This window comes from Oncorhynchus keta, chromosome 23, assembly GCF_023373465.1.
Source record: "Oncorhynchus keta strain PuntledgeMale-10-30-2019 chromosome 23, Oket_V2, whole genome shotgun sequence".
Lineage (NCBI taxonomy): Eukaryota > Metazoa > Chordata > Actinopteri > Salmoniformes > Salmonidae > Oncorhynchus > Oncorhynchus keta.
Window position 1 is genome coordinate 37,971,984 of NC_068443.1, and position 6,172 is coordinate 37,978,155.

General features: G+C 42.5%; 1 long non-coding RNA gene across 1 annotated transcript in view; it reads left to right on the plus strand.

Annotated features, from left to right (window-relative positions):
* LOC127911055 (uncharacterized) overlaps positions 1-5,896 on the plus strand; it is a 90,521-nt gene extending 84,625 nt beyond the window's left edge. The window contains exon 4 of the long non-coding RNA XR_008077494.1: positions 5,408-5,896. This is a non-coding gene — a long non-coding RNA (uncharacterized LOC127911055). The remainder of the gene's footprint in view (positions 1-5,407) is intronic.
* The last annotated feature ends 276 nt before the right edge of the window (positions 5,897-6,172 follow it).

A 6,172-nucleotide genomic window follows, 5' to 3' on the forward strand; every position in this document is an offset into this window, starting at 1 on the left:
AGCTCTCTGGTCGACATTTTAACATTTTAATATTTCTACAGGGGCTTTTTGGGCAGAGCCGTTCATTCTCCAACTTGGTGTTTTTGGCAGCTATTTCAGTGTGCCATGGGAATTGATGGTGCCACTGTCGGGGCTTTTCCCCTGGTGATGCGGTTTTAAAAGGTTTGCGGGAGGTGTGCAAGTTTTGAGGGAGCGAGCAATTGGCATGTGTCGTGGAATTATCAGAATATGTTGGTAACATTTGTAAGATGTTTAATATTCATAAAATGTGTGTAAGTTACTTCCCATCAGAATGGTATTTTTGTGTAATTCTGTGGCGAGGTTGCAGTTATCTGTTCTATGTCAAAACTAAGTTGCATGGGCCACATGTAAACATATCTTATACTCCCTAACTTTCCCAGTGGGGAAAGGAGGGGTTGCAGTGTCTGGAATCATTCTATGCTCCCTCTTTGTTGACCTGTAGGGTCTCTCTCCTATCCGTGAGTTTGTCCAGGAGTTTGTATTTAGAGTGGTTGTATCTAAATAACAATTTGATATATGCCTGTTGATTTGGAGGATTGGTTTATGGTTCTGGGGTTTTGGGAAAGGAGACAAAGCTGAACGATGAATTATGTCTATGCTGTCTGACTATGGGTGTCTTTGCTATTAAAGGAACTCAGTTGCATTGTAAGGGGACTCTCAGAGAATTCACTGGGGAGACACTGAATTAATCTGAGAGTCACAGGATTGTGATAAGAGCTCATATAATTAAAGATGGACTTTTATAACTAACTCTGACGTGTGTGTGTGGTTTGCTCCCATGATTTGGTAAATAGAGGAAATTTCCACGACAATTGGCGACGAGGAGGGGATGTGAATCTTCACTCGGTGACCGTTCCTACGATGTAGGTAAATAAATCGTGCACGAGGGATCCCCTAAACTTGGGATCTCAGGGAGAACCACACTTCGGGAACAAAGCAGATGGACCAACCTTTGATCTAAGAGGAAGCGAGCCGAGTGGATACCACATCTCGAACTGAGTTTTTTTTAAAGAGAAAGGTGAGCGAACCACACACAGATTTGAAGTCGTGTTTTTTTAATTATGCCTGTTACGTATACTCTAAGCGTGAATTCCTTTGTAAGGAAGGCACCTTGGCGGCGTAAGCAGGGCCGAGTCAGAGGAGAGTAATCTGGGGGTTTTAGTGGACTCAAAAGATACTCTGCGCTGTCCGGTTGCCAGTGACCAAGAGCCCTCCTGACACTGAATTGATCACAGTGGGGATTTGGTGAGGTCTGTCGGGGTGATGGGCCAGGGGGTCGGTGTGTTCTAGGTGAAACACGGCACTTGGTGAAGCCCTATTGGAAGAAGGACCTTATTCTGTGCGTCTGTGTGATTTGTCTAAGTGACCCTCAGATGTGGTGAATTCCAATTATTTTAAATGTGTTAGCCAGGTATGCCCTGGGTTACTCTGTGTGAGTCGGACCGTTCTGTGTGAGCGGGATAGGGTTACTCTGTGTGAGTCCGACCGTTCTGTGTGAGCGGGGTAGGGTTACTCTGTGTGAGTCGGACCGTTCTGGGTGAGCGGGGTAGGGTTTACTCTGTGTGGGCAAACCTTTTGATGTTCTGTGTGGACGTCAGACCAGTTTTCTATGTGAAAATCTGAACAAATCCTGTGGGGATGAACCTGAAAGTTTCTGTGTGAGTACCTAAGATTTTTAAAGTTTTATATGGATTCTGTGAATTATTTGAAATTATGATAAATGGTATGTGTGTATAAAGTAATGCGGAGAATGATTAGATACAATTTAAACCACCCATTCGTAGACGTACGTAGGTTTTGAGTTGATATCTTAAATGGATAATTTGATAAAAAATTAAGTTTTTAAGCACTATTAAAATAATCTACAACATCTGGGAAATTGAGCTCTAGAAACTGATTAGAGTGTGTCCACTTTTGGTTATCTTACCCTAACGATGTAACTATAGAACGCATATTGGATTATCTCATGTTAAATTAAACTGCCCTTAAGGTCTGAACATGTTATAATTTTTCTTCCCAGTATGAGAGAAGTTGCGGGATTTATTGAATAACCCGTTTTCCATAAAGTTAAAGAGAATTCGAGGGATGCTCGATGTAATTTATAATGTTGTACAAAGCCTAAGGTTTTCCATCGAGCTAATTATCATTGCGTGATTAATGTGATGTAGTAAAGTAATTGAAATACGTTGCAAAAGTAAACAATCTACTTTTACTGTTTCCTAGTCATTAGTGTCGGTTTTATTCTTTGATTGCTAATATGTGTAATTTGGAATTTGAGAATCATGGCTGGAATTTGAGATTCATAGCTGGAGTAACGTTTGTACTATTAAAATTGGGCTATTATTCTTCTGGGAATTACCGATAATGACGTGTTTTGATTTTACTTTGTAAATGGCGTTTTATATCCGGAGAATTTTAGTTATTCACGATAGCATTGGTGGTTCAGTGGTAGAATTCTCGCCTGCCACGCGGGAGGCCCGAGTTCCATTCCCAGTCATGACACTGGCTGAATTCAGAGTTTTTGATTGTAAATAATCTATTTGAATGTTTGCCTGGAAAGTTATAGTATAAGAGATAAATTGAACGTTTTCAATAGATTGTTTAGGTTAAATTGATATGCTAATTCAATTTAAAATAATAACGAAGCGAATTCTAATGCAATACGATGTCTGTTCACTAAATGGTCTGCTGGAACAATGTATTGAGAATTGGGTCGTATTTAAATTACTGTGTCAATAGAGAAGACAGTTACCTAAATTAAAGAAATTCTGAATAATAGCGGGGAGAGAATGGCAATGGAAAGTGGTTACCGAAGTGTTTTTCATTCTTATAGATTGACTGACGCATGTTATGATTTTAGTGCTGCGTGTGTTATTTTTAAAGAAAAAGGATACTACATTTCATAAGTAGAAGAAGGACGGTACCGTGCAGTACCGAAGAGCCCTTACTGCTGCTCGATCGTCCTATTTTTCTAACTTAATTGAGGAAAATAAGAACAATCCGAAATTCCTTTTTGATACTGTGGAAAAGCTAACTAAAAAGCAGCATTCCCCAAGAGAGGATGACTTTCACTTTAGCAGTGATAAATTCATGAACTTCTTTGAGGAAAAGATTATGATTATTAGAAAGCAAATTACGGACTCCTCTTTAAACCTGCGTATTCCTCCAAACCTCAGTTGTCCTGAGTCTGCACAACTCTGCCAGGACCTAGGATCAAGAGAGACGCTCAAGTGTTTTAGTACTATATCTCTTGACACAATGATGAAAATAATCATGGCCTCTAAACCTTCAAGCTGTATACTGGACCCTATTCCAACTAAACTACTGAAAGAGCTGCTTCCTGTGCTTGGCCCTCCTATGTTGAACATAATAAACGGCTCTCTATCCACTGGATGTGTACCAAACTCACTAAAAGTGGCAGTAATAAAGCCTCTCTTGAAAAAGCCAAACCTTGACCCAGAAAATATAAAAAACTATCGGCCTATATCGAATCTTCCATTCCTCTCAAAGATTTTAGAGAAGGCTGTTGCGCAGCAACTCACTGCCTTCCTGAAGACAAACAATGTATACGAAATGCTTCAGTCTGGTTTTAGACCCCATCATAGCACTGAGACGGCACTTGTGAAGGTGGTAAATGACATTTTAATGGCATCGGACCGAGGCTCTGCATCTGTCCTCGTGCTCCTAGACCTTAGTGCTGCTTTTGATACCATCGATCACCACATTCTTTTGGAGAGATTGGAAACCCAAATTGGTCTACACGGACAAGTTCTGGCCTGGTTTAGATCTTATCTGTCGGAAAGATATCAGTTTGTCTCTGTGAATGGTTTGTCCTCTGACAAATCAACTGTACATTTCGGTGTTCCTCAAGGTTCTGTTTTAGGACCACTATTGTTTTCACTATATATTTTACCTCTTGGGGATGTTATTCGAAAACATAATGTAAACTTTCACTGCTATGCGGATGACACACAGCTGTACATTTCAATGAAACATGGTGAAGCCCCAAAATTGCCCTCGCTAGAAGCATGTGTTTCAGACATAAGGAAGTGGATGGCTGCAAACTTTCTACTATTAAACTCGGACAAAACAGAGATGCTTGTTCTAGGTCCCAAGAAACAAAGAGATCTTCTGTTGAATCTGACAATTAATCTTAATGGTTGTACAGTCGTCTCAAATAAAACTGTGAAGGACCTCGGCGTTACTCTGGACCCTGATCTCTCTTTTGAAGAACATATCAAGACCATTTCGAGGACAGCTTTTTTCCATCTACGTAACATTGCAAAAATCAGAAACTTTCTGTCCAAAAATGATGCAGAAAAATTAATCCATGCTTTTGTCACTTCTAGGTTAGACTACTGCAATGCTCTATTTTCCGGCTACCCGGATAAAGCACTAAATAAACTTCAGTTAGTGCTAAATACGGCTGCTAGAATCCTGACTAGAACCAAAAAATTTGATCATATTACTCCAGTGCTAGCCTCTCTACACTGGCTTCCTGTCAAAGCAAGGGCTGATTTCAAGGTTTTACTGCTAACCTACAAAGCATTACATGGGCTTGCTCCTACCTACCTCTCTGATTTGGTCCTGCCGTACATACCTACACGTACGCTACGGTCACAAGACGCAGGCCTCCTAATTGTCCCTAGAATTTCTAAGCAAACAGCTGGAGGCAGGGCTTTCTCCTATAGAGCTCCATTTTTATGGAACGGTCTGCCTACCCATGTCAGAGACGCAAACTCGGTCTCAACCTTTAAGTCTTTACTGAAGACTCATCTCTTCAGTGGGTCATATGATTGAGTGTAGTCTGGCCCAGGAGTGGGAAGGTGAACGGAAAGGCTCTGGAGCAACGAACCGCCCTTGCTGTCTCTGCCTGGCCGGTTCCCCTCTTTCCACTGGGATTCTCTGCCTCTAACCCTGTTACGGGGCTGAGTCACTGGCTTGCTGGGGCTCTCTCGTGCCGTCCCTGGGGGGGTGCGTCACCTGGGTGGGTTGATTCACTGTTGTGGTCGGCCTGTCTGGGTTGCCCCCCTTGGGTTGTACCGTGGCGGAGATCTTTGTGGGCTATACTCGGCCTTGTCTCAGGATGGTAAGTTGGTGGTTGAAGATATCCCTCTAGTGGTGTGGGGGATGTGCTTTGGCAAAGTGGGTGGGGTTATATCCTTCCTGTTTGGCCCTGTCCGGGGTGTCCTCTGATGGGGCCACAGTGTCTCCTGACCCCTCCTGTCTCAGCCTCCAGTATTTATGCTGCAGTAGTTTATGTGTCGGGGGCTAGGGTCAGTTTGTTATATCTGGAGTACTTCTCCTGTCCTATTCGGTGTCCTGTGTGAATCTAAGTGTGCGTTCTCTAATTCTCTCCTTCTCTCTTTCTTTCTCTCTCTCGGAGGACCTGAGCCCTAGGACCATGTCCCAGGACTACCTGACATGAGGACTCCTTGCTGTCCCCAGTCCACCTGGCCATGCTCCTGCTCCAGTTTCAACTGACCTGAGCCCTAGGACCGTGCCCCAGGACTACCTGACATGAAGGCTCCTTGCTGTCCCCAGTCCACCTGACTGTGCTGCTGCTCCAGTTTCAACTGTTCTGCCTTATTATTATTCGACCATGCTGGTCATTTATGAACATTTGAACATCTTGGTCATGTTCTGTTATAATCTCTACCCGGCACAGCCAGAAGAGGACTGGCCACCCCACATAGCCCGGTTCCTCTCTAGGTTTCTTCCTAGGTTTTGGCCTTTCTAGGGAGTTTTTCCTAGCCACCGTGCTTTTACACCTGCATTGTTTGCTGTTTGGGGTTTTAGGCTGGGTTTCTGTACAGCACTTTGAGATATCAGCTGATGTACGAAGGGCTATATAAATAAATTTGATTTGATTTGAGTTGATTTGATAAGTGTGGAGAGCAGAAGAGGAAGTTATAAAGTTGGGTTTTAATCTTACGATAGAGGTAAGGGAAAAACGTTGAAATTAATATTTTTGCCCACTGGGGGAAAAGGAAGTAGGAGAGTTTAGTTGAACGTATGGAAGAGAGTTATGTTGGCTACTAAATTGTCAGGGAAAGTTGCTGGAGGCAAGTAGATTGTTGTAGAATAACGTACATTTGCGTTATTAGTTTGAATATACAATAACCTTACTCTAATTGTTTTGACCGTTGTT